Genomic DNA, 9,297 nt, shown 5'->3' with positions numbered 1-9,297 from the left:
CTGTTTTATAATCATGTGTTTGACTTCAGACAACAGTTTCTTTTCTGGGAGCAATGGGCCTCCAGCAAGAACCACTCTGCATTTAGTCCTGTTAGTCTGCTGTTACTCAAGCCCAAGTTTTTTACTAATGGATTGTATATTTCATTACTTTAAAGCAAACCCTAAATACATATATTGCACTTCATAATTATGTTGACATTATCCTGTTGACCCTGCAATTCAAGGTATAGGCTAATATCGTTTTAAATGTATTCATACAGCCTAACAATATCAGCATTGATGCTATAGTACAACTATATCATATCAACAACTTGAATTATTTATCCTCATCCCGTTGCAGTCAATGCTGCCTTGCTGTGGCCACGTTTTCCTTATGGCACCGTTTTCTCCTTCATGTCAATACGACCCTCGACACGCCGTTAACAGCACTCATTGTTAACCCCTTCAGTGGGTCGCTTAATGCTGCGGCTGAAGGTGTTAAAGAACATCGGACGCATAGCCTTATATGGTATTCTTGGGGCGTTTTTGTTTTGTCCTGTTTTTCTTGTAGCTAATGGGCTACAACTGCATTTCCTTGTTAAATTCTCCTTGAATCCCAAAATGTTCTTTTACATTTTTTACCTTGTTGCTGCTGAACTGACTGATGAGTCTCCAACTTCATTTCGTTGTATCTTTTTACGATGACGATACACATCCTTATCCTTATCTAATCTGTTGAATCTGATGTGGCACACGCATGAGTTGTTTTTGGCAAAGATTGTATGACGTGACTTCTGCGATTATATTTGTCTGTCTTAAAGCTGGTTCATCGGTGAAACAGCTGCCTTCTGCTGTCTGATATTAGATCAATGTGATCAGACTTCACCACAGAGTTTATTTACAGAAGGATGCTAACACACTCACAGAGAGCTGATGATAATTCTGTGTGGGTTCGTCACTACAAACCACTCCTTTTACACACACAGTCATTTGATTCACTGTTTGTATAAACCTATTGATTGGTGCAGCTTTAACGGTAAACTTTTCCAGGTTATTAGAAATTGTGTCTTTTTATAGTTTCGGCCGTCATTCCTGTCAGTTAACATTAACATTGCATTCATCAAGTTAATATTTGAGATCTGGGAATTGTTGTAAAAGACTTGCGGGAGTATCTCAAGCCTTTTATTTGTAGGTTAAACAGAAAGTAAGCACACCCCACTTGTAATTCCCTATTGCACAGGAACACTGTCCGTATGCCCGATTACAGTCCACATGGAAGGTTCGTCTGTACATTGTGAGGGATATTAACGACCAAAACACTGGGTAATAATTTACCAGCTCACCAGTTTTTCTCTGAGAAGGATGTTGTAATGTAGCATTCTTCTTTAAGGCCATTACCACAGTGTATAACATAATATTGGTCTCAAATTAATTCTTTTGGCCAACAAGAACCAACTCACATTTACTCACACACTGCATGTGGAAACCAACGCGTCACTTTACTCTGCCTGTGTGTGAAAGCGACGGTTGGCTGGCTGGTGACTTTCCAAGCAAAACTTCTTTTGTGAACTGTGAGCCTGCTGGATACCGCTGAGCTCACACCAATGTTAATGAATTAATTCAGTTGTTTAGTTGATTAGTTTCAGTGATCTGCATACCATCTGTCCAAGGCCAGTAATCTTCCAAATCAGGTATCTTAACTTTTAAATGACTTAAAAACTCACAGAATACAACTTCATTTAACATTTAAGGCTTCCTTTTGCGGACCTGTGTCTGGTGGTCTTGGCGTACAGAGCTCTGTAGCTCCTACCAGAGGGGAGGAGGTGAACAGCTTGTGTCCAGGGTGTGAAGGGTCTGCGGACATCTTTCAGCCCGTTTCCTGACTCTGGAGGTGAACAAGTCCAGGATGGAGGGCAGGCTGGAACCAATGATTTATTCAAAATAAATCTGTAGCTTTGCACTAACATGTGATATGTGTAGAAATACACTCCTTCTATTGAAATAACACTCTCATGTCTGTGTTAAGTAGTGTGGCAAGATGTGGTCGGCTTTGCTTAACATTGGAACGGAAGTAGAGATGAAGTGTGAAGTGCTGACAACAGTGTATACATCCGCCCAGTATGATGAAATTATTACTTGGAAAACAGGGGAGGAGTCGTAATAGCAAATCCAAGATAGTGGACCCAGCCTACTTGACACAATCTGGTGTTGGAGCACCATGACAGATGAAAACATGAGTGACGGGACACCTGGACAATTATGCATTGTTGTGAAGCCGCACAATGAGACGGATGAACAATATTGGTGAAGGCGCACCTTGACGAATATGAACACACTACTCATCTCCAGTGGTATTGATGGCGCGCTGGTGCTAAGCTTTGTTTTTCTTTCTAGGCTGCTTCTTTCAATTTTTGTTGTTGGTCTCTTTCTTACTTGGTGTTTTGAAACTTCGCTAGCTAACTCATCTATGTGGATTTGTCCATGCAAAAGAGCGCATATTCAGTCAGGAACACTCTCGTCATAGATTTTAACCATTTATTGCAACAAATGGAAATACAGTTAAACTTGGCGATGATGGCTCTGCTCTCTGAATGCTCCCCAGATCAGCCAGCAGCTACCAAGTCAAAATGGGGAGCACTGAGCAACAACCCCCCAAAAACAACGGAATTCAACGCCAAGTCTGGTATGACACCCATGCTCAGCATCAGCCAGACTATGGAAATCAGCAAGCTTGCCGTAGACCTCAGTAGGCATTATTTTAAGATTAAGGGCGCAAACATGCTTCCCAAAAGAGGTCATACTAACTAAATCTTGTGGTGAAACCCAACCAACCACTTCCAATTGCAGCATATTTATTAACTTATTATTTTCATTTATTATCGTGCATTGGGATACTAATGGTAGTCTCCCAGGTAGTGCTCATAGCTTTTTGAACTGCAATTATATTCAATTTATATTTGCCTAGCCGAAAATCATAAATTTGCCTCAGAGGGCTTTACAATCTCTATACATACGGCATCCTCTGTCCCAGGACCCTCACATCGGAACAGGACCCCTCACCCCAAAGAAAAACCTCTTTAATGGGAAGAAAATAGGAAGAAACCTCAGGGAGAGCAAAAGAGGAGGAATCCCTCTCCCAGGGTGGACAGAAGTGCAATCGATGTCATGTGTACAGAATGACCAACGTCTGTGACTCCCAGCTTTCAGTGTAGATGCTGGGACCAGAGCGGCTGCAGAAGCTGCTCTGATGCGAAAGGGGTGCGAGGCGTGTTGCTGGAGGAGGATGTCTGCTTCGTTTGCAGAGGAGATGGAGTCGGGTGGTAAAGAAAGACCTTGACGTGGCTTTTCATTGTCGGTCAGAAACGAGGGTTCATCTTGCCTCGCAGCGGGATGCCGTTGCCGGTACCGGTACCGGGTTATGGAAGATAGAGGACAGAATGCAGTATTAGTGTTAGTATTAGTGAGATAACGACGTTCAAACCTTTACCATCCCTGTCAGTTTTTTAAATGTTTGAGGAGCATCTATGATGACGTCGGAAATAGTAAGATCATGGAAAGGATCGAAAGAGTCCGAGCTGGTTGTGAATTCACCACACCAAGGAACCCATAAAAGCAAAGAAAAACGTGGTCTCCAGTCATGAATCTATGCATGATCCGAAACATCCCACCACCCTTTCCTGGATGCTCTTTCTCTAAACCGTTGAACAGGAGGCGGATGAGGGAGTTCCCGAGCAGGCTACATACTGAGGGATCTGCACATCTTAAATGAAACTGAATACCTGCACACTTGCTTTGATGGAAGAAGGTTGGATTTACGGGATTCAAAACAGTGCGCAATAAAAGCCCATTTTTTGCTAGCTGTCCGCAAACCGTTGATTGTTGTAGATTCCCCCAAAACCAACAGAAGGAGCTACGTCAGTAAATATTTTGAGAGTGACTGACGTTTCTGTATAGTTGTAGGAGAACAAGATCCCGTTCCAATTATAACACAGCGATGACCAATCTTAAATCCGATCTACATCCTTCGTCTAAGGAGACAAGACCGTGGAGTTTGTCCACCGCTTTTGAGAGGTCAAGTAGTCTAGATATGAATGATCTGCCTTGAGGAATAATTCTCATAGTAAGTTTAAGGTGGCCTAATAACGAAAGTAAAGCACGTTTAGAAATAGACGCTGCATCCGACACACTTTGCTGACTACTCGAATACAAACCAACTTTGAGAAGCAGTGACGCCTGCATAAGTTCGCTAAAATGTTTTCGCTTTCAGTGCCTTGGGTTTTCATTGCAGGAAGAACACCCAAATCCTTAAAGTATGCTTGAGAGCACTATTGCATCGAGCTGTTCGAGCCTGTAGAAATCCACAACTAGAAAGTCATCTAATAGGTGAAGAACAAATGTGATTTGCTGTTATTCCAACAATATCCAACGAAGTGCTTCTGAAGGGGTATTGAATATACAGGGCTCCTACGACAGCCAAAGGTTAGTCTGACTGAAATATGTTTTATCTCGGCAGAGAAAAAGAGAAAGGGTGTTCTGTTCTTTTCTGACACTCTGTGGGTCTGTAGAGACACTGGGGACACATGTTTGTGTTTAAAAGTCATGACAAATTGCACTTTTTACAATATAGGACCTACATTATGTAAAGTGTTGACACTGCTTACAGTTTTGAGATTACAATGGACACTGATGTTGTGTGTGTTCCAATGGTTTCTAGGAAATGCAATACAACCACATTCATGCTTTATTTCCGCAGTCAAACATTCTTTAGTTTATTTGGAGGGCAGGCTCTAAAGTTCCTTAAAGTTCATGACCTTTTGTTTTGGCATGAACCAAATCCTTGATCCTCTCCTCAGCTCCTCACCAAATTTGCACATCTGTGTTCGATTTCAGTTATAGTTCAATCCAATAAAAACGTACAGCTACAATAAATTATTTGGATCCTCTGTTGCTAAATTGCAAACCATCCCACAAGAGCTAATTATTTTGAAAGCCAAGGCCAAGATGAAGGCTAATGACTTCCCCAGGACACATTTTTGGTTGACAAAATATTAAAAAATTAGTCCAAAAGGTAATGTTACATGAGCCAAAGAACAGACAAAAAATTAAATAAGAGCAGAAAAGTTACAATGCAGTGCTTTTCAGCTCAATGAAGACCATGAAAGATGATGTGAAAAGTCACTCTTGTAGCATGCAGTGTGCTTATGTTTGTGGACATGTGTGTGTGTGTGTGTGTACTGTTTGTGTATGAGTGTGTGTGAGAGCTTGTGTGTGTCTGTGTGCATGTGAGATAGCTTTTCGGCTGAGCAGAAGTAATTCTCCTTGATTCGTTCCCAGTCACACATCCAAATGAGTTTGTATGAGAAACACAACGGGGGGCTGATGGCCTCTCGAAATCCAAGGTCCCATTTCTCTGCATGGAATCGTCACCCTCTCTGATGAATGTGCAATGAACTTATGCATTGTAGATGTGGAAGTTGATGTTGGAAAAAACACAAACTGTAAATTGGAGTCAAAACACTGGGACAGGCCCGCATAGTAATTTTTAGATTTGTCATGCTGCAGTGTCTTCAGTTTGGTCTCATCAGATCTAAATGAGTCTGCATCTGGGTTTACAATATTTCCCAAACCGGTTGCTAAGACAACAGATGTTTTTCTTGCCCTTGAATTTCTTTTTACAGGACCTTTTCTGCACAGCTGAGTCATTGCAACACATCTGCATATTGTGTGTTTAGATACAGTCGATTTTTAATCATGGAGAAACTCAATACATTTACATGCACATTAACAAATGTTAAATTAAAGTTGCACTAATTCATATTTTCATCTTCACAATGGTTCAAATGATTATATTACACTATAGCGCTCATAGTTACAATCCCTCAGGGAGTTACCGCTAATGTCAATTCCTCTCAGGGATACAGTGCTTATTGGCATCTTTCACTTCATTGGTTTGGTTTTTGGTTCATTGCTCTCATCAACCTTATTTGCCACATGCAGGTGTTTTCACAGTAAAATCTCTGAAAATCTCACTGTACCTGCTCTGCACCAAACAACAAAAGACAGAGTTAGCGACTAGCTTGTGTTTACAGTTAAAGAAGCAGATAGAACCAGATTCTCAGGTGACAGAGAGAAGAGTGACTACTGGACTTAACTTCATCAGGTGGACACTTAACACAACTCCAAATGCAGGCGAATGTTGCTCTGTGCCTGCTTGATATATTAATAGGTATTAAATTGCTAAGTGTCTTGTCTCCTACAAAATCATGTCAGAAATTAACCACCACCAAAGCAGATTTTTCTTACAAGACCTGCAAAACCTGCATTGGCACATTTTGGAATATTGATGTTGATCACCGTAATAATGTGAAACGACCACAGTTACAACACAAGACATGGAAATTGGATAGATATGGAGCTTTGAAATGCAGCGCCAAAGCTCATCAAGTCAATGGAGCACGCAGTGAAAGGAAAGTGCCTCTTGTATTACACGTCATTTTGCATTTTTAAAACTAATTTTAAAATGAACTGACCCAGTTACAAGTTAATGCATGTCAAAAATAAAATGATCCCAAACTGACATCCCTTGCTAGTGTGGTGGAAAATATTTGTGGTGGAAAACATTCCATACCTGCTTTGCGTGAGTGCTTTATTAATGCTGAAATACATAAAACCAAAAACCAGGTTGTCTTTTAAGTATTCATTCTCTGCGCAGAGAAGGTTCAATCATCACAACAGAATGCGTTCAGTCTCAGTGAGGAAGAACCAAGAAAAGAGTGAACAAGCTTTCTTTATACAGAATGAGCAAAGGTGGGGGCCGATGGCCGATGCTACAGACATTTCAGTCTGAGACTTTTGGTCTCAGACTGAAATGAACAACAATGAACAACAAACGGCCAGCAACCAAAGCAAGAGGCCCAAAGGCCTTGGTGCTGGAACATCCTCACAACACAGTGAGTTATCTCTGTGAACAGAGAGGGAGAACTCTTCTTCTGCACAACAGAGACACCGTGAAGTTCAACAAAGTTCAGAGCAGAAGTACTTATGCATGAATACAATATACTGAGTAGAAAGATATACGATGTAGAAATATATACTACGTACGAAATTACAATTACACTAGCAGTTAATGACTTGATGATAAGCTAATTTGTGATCAGTATGAAATATTTTATGTCCTTGTGAGTTTATGACCGTAGTTTTAGCTTGTTGTAATATAGGTACCATTGAAGCTTTAACTGTTTATGATATTCTTTTCATATAATAGCAGCATACTTTTCTAGACACTGTCAATCTGTGCGTTTTATTTAGAGGATCTCCAAATCCACAAATAGTCATCATCCAATATTAATTTTTCTTGTGGCTCTGGTTTGGTCTCCACCACCTTATGTTGTGAATTCTTCCCGGACAGAGACGATAAGGTTAAGACGCTTTTATTCTGCAACTTTATTTTGATGTCGCAAACTGTTTCCGCTTGCGCTAATCGTATATATGCTACGTAGGACCAACGGTAGATCGAGTCATTGATGATGTAAGTCATAGTACTGTAACTTTGGATTTATGTGGCGGAACTGTTCTGTTTTGTAGCTGTACTTATGTTCTTAAGTGCATTTACTGTCAGAAAGTGTTTGTTACGCAATTAGCCGTTCAAATAATAGCCCAAAGTTGAGCGAAGTGGCTAACCTGGCTAGCGAGCCTGTATTCCTGTGACTGTATGTGTATTGTATAAATGCTTTAGTTAAGGATTTACTGTTGCTGATACTTCGGTTTTGTAATTCGTTTTCTGTTTATTTCAGAAACTCTTTCAACATCTGTAACATCGTTCAAACCATCTGTCACTGTATAACACTGTATGCCAGAGTCAATACAGTAACGTGTGGAACAAACAGATGTCTGCGTGTTCCCTGACCGGAACCCTGTAGTGGTCAAGATTCATCTTAACACCAGTCTCTCAGGGGTCGAATCCCCAACAATTGGTCCTTCGAGCCGGATTAATTGACTAATACAGAAGATGGCAGCTGAAGATAGATCTACCCATCAGCCTCATTCCGAAGATCAGCAGCGTCATGTGAGTGTCACGGTTTAGGCTTTGCCCCCTGTGTTCCTGTGTCTGTGTGGCTCCGCCCCTGGTCTCCTCCCGGCTCCCTCCTGTGTCTCTGTGTCTGAGTGTCTCCTGATTGCTTTCATTCATTTCACTTGTGCTTAATCACCTGCCCCTAGCTTTTTCCTCTACCAACCCCACACTGCACTCATTCAACTCACCTGCCTGCAATCTACTACTATCTACTACAATAAAAGATCATGTTTTCAACTTCACCTCGTCTCCAGTGTCTGTGCTTGAGTCTCTGATCTGCCCCTCGGACGTGACAGTGAGACATCATTGCGTCCCCAAACATCTTGAGGACGATGTCCTTGCCTACAATACACAACGACCTGCCCTTTCCTCCCACTCTAGAGAGGAGCACACAGCAGAGTGTAGCCGAGCAGATGCAGCCTCTTATCTGGACAGACTCCGATGACCTGCTGAACAGCACTTCACTTAAACGACTCACCGAATACATCTCTAGGAACGAGAAGGAAGAGGACGCTGAAGTGGATCAACGAACACACAAACTCCAGCAGTATGAAACCAGACGTTGTCGTCGTCAGGAGCTGTTGGCACACATCACTTCCTTCATGATGGAAGAAGAGATAGACGAGGGTCATGACACCAGGAAGAGCGCCATACCCCCATCAATACCTTCATCTCCCTTGCCTCACCCCCAGATGTCCCTCTTCTCCCCAAGCCACTTGCTTTCATCACCAGAGGAGCAGGCTAAGGACACGGAGCCTCAGGCTGGTGGACATATAACAGGACACATGTCTGGGAGACCAGAGGCCGATACTGAAGTTACAGCCTACACTCCTGTAGCAGGAGACCAGAGACTAAATTCTGCGTTCACCCCAGTGCTTCCAGCCTCATGGGAGCGTTTGGGCTCCCCGTGTTCTGTAATTTCATCAGGCATGATGACACCTACTCGGGTCCAGCAGTACCCTACCAGGCCAGACCCACGGCACCCTCATACCTCAGGGCTGCCTCGCCACTGTGGTTATGCAGGACAAGTGTGCGGACAGTTGATTGCTACTGCTCCGGTCCATGAGCCTATAGCAGTCTCTTACAGTTATCCAGCCGCACAGCATTACCACTCACCACAAGTGATGCCTCATGGCCTTTTCAGCTATGGCCCCGCCTCACTATGCTACAGTGCCTTCATCACTACCACCACTTCAGCAGACTCTATCTGTGCCCAGAGGTAATTCATCTCCAGCCCATCAGATGCA

This window comes from Melanostigma gelatinosum (genome assembly GCF_949748355.1).
Source record: "Melanostigma gelatinosum genome assembly, chromosome: 10".
Classification (NCBI taxonomy): Eukaryota; Metazoa; Chordata; class Actinopteri; order Perciformes; family Zoarcidae; genus Melanostigma; species Melanostigma gelatinosum.
This window is presented reverse-complemented; position numbering follows the sequence as displayed.